We start from the raw sequence: 1,891 nt of genomic DNA on the forward strand, positions 1-1,891 counted from the left end.
TATTATAAAAAATCAATTTACTACGTAAATTAAACGGAAAAAAAAGTTTACCATTTATTTATATCTACAAACTGTTCGTAAATACTACATATCATCATATGGTGTATTTAGATGTAAACAAGGTATATGTTGATTTGATAATCTTTAAACCATTAACTAACTTATCTTGTCTATAAGATAATTATAAATGGTCTGTTAAACTGTATTGATACTATGTTTTTAAGTGTTTAATCAATGAATGGTTCAACGCTTCATTAGTTTAATAGAAAGATTTTATATTTCACAAATATTTTTTTTTATTTTTTATATTATATGCATGTACAATAAAAAGATATAAAATTTATATATTATATGTAAACAAAGTGGCTGTGTATGTGTACAAACTAAGCATTCATTAAGATCAACACTCATCTGGGAATGAGGATGAAGATATATATGACGATGGTCTTTTAGTAAGTTCCACATTTTATCGTTATATCTGCCTATTTTTGTCCCTCTCATTCTTGAGATTCAGGGTAAAGTTTTTGGGCTTTTATTGTTTCTTGGGGTTTTTTTTGTTTCGTTTTGTTTTTATTTTTATTGAAAAGGTTAAACGTCAAATTTTACATGTTAATGAAATAGTAGACTACAATTTCAATACTGATTATATCTTATTTTCAGAATCGAGATCCCCTGCGTGGTGAACCTTGGTATTTCAAAACGTTAAAAGATAGGAAAACAGGAGCTCTATTATTACGAAAAGTTGGCAAGGTAAATTTTCAACTACATTAGAGTCAAAACCAACAATCTTATATCTTTATTTCTTTTTCTCGGCGAGAGGGTAGGAAGGCATTGATGTTAATAATTCATCCACTTTTCATTTTCTTCTTTAGCCAATTTTTATACAGTACAGTTTCATTTTATAGATACATTTAACGTTCTAATAAATAGTGATTTTAGAATTATTAAAACGTTGTAAGGTATGTTAATTTCTGGATGAGAAAAACCACGCTAAGTGTGCAACCATAAATATTTACAATTTCACAGCATTCATGAATGCTTTGTCTGAAGGAATAATTTAGGCAAAAGCATTTAAGTGAGATACTCAGCAATCAGTCATTTATTTCAGGATGGAACATTTTTGATACGAGAGAGTACCAAACAAGGCCACATACAACCCTTCACGATGATGGTATTATTCCAGAACAACATCTATAACTTAAAAATAAGGGTCCGACCAGACGGTAGAATGGCCCTAGGAGAGGAAAAGCCAGATGAAATTGTAAGATCATTCTATATATTACAATTACTGTACCTGTATATTTAAAAACTGATAAAAAATTAAATAAATGATGTTTATCAAGAAATTAATTAAAAGTATTTTGTGCGAAATGTTAGTACACGATCCATGATTATTTTTATTACAGTCCTTTATGGACGTCCAGAAGCTTGTTAAATATCACAAGGAAAACGAAGTTATTCTTGTTGATTGTTTTACGGAACAACACAAAACATTACTCAAGTATTCACCACCACAAAATGCGTGAGCATTTACAGCATGTGACTAACGCGACAGGTTGAGTTTTCAGATTTAGAAGAGGATTGTGATTTTGTTTGCCATGAAGCCATCCAATAGATATGAATTATCAATTTACTTGATACAATGTATATTTTATTGGCCTAAAGAATTTCTGATGCATTGCAATTTTTGTGGTTTCTAGCTGACCTAAAATTGGTTAATTCCATATGGGACGGAAGCAGAGCTTGAGCCCGATATGATATTAGATATATATAGACAAACTAGACAAACTAGACAAATTAGACAAACTATAAACCATGTAACGATTATATCTTACCCACTGCCTTGGTATAAATGGCAAATAGTGAATATAAAAATAAAATTTAACGTTTT

The 1,891-nt window shown here is 29.6% G+C and overlaps 1 long non-coding RNA gene across 1 annotated transcript; it reads left to right on the plus strand.

The window, feature by feature from the left end:
- Positions 1–713: 713 nt before the first annotated feature.
- Positions 714–1,450, plus strand: LOC128180147 (uncharacterized). Its single transcript, XR_008243193.1, has 3 exons — positions 714–750; positions 1,109–1,261; positions 1,407–1,450. It is a non-coding gene; the product is annotated as an uncharacterized LOC128180147 (long non-coding RNA).
- Positions 1,451–1,891: the final 441 nt, after the last annotated feature.

This window comes from Crassostrea angulata, chromosome 4 (assembly GCF_025612915.1).
Source record: "Crassostrea angulata isolate pt1a10 chromosome 4, ASM2561291v2, whole genome shotgun sequence".
In the NCBI taxonomy this organism is placed as follows: domain Eukaryota; kingdom Metazoa; phylum Mollusca; class Bivalvia; order Ostreida; family Ostreidae; genus Magallana; species Magallana angulata.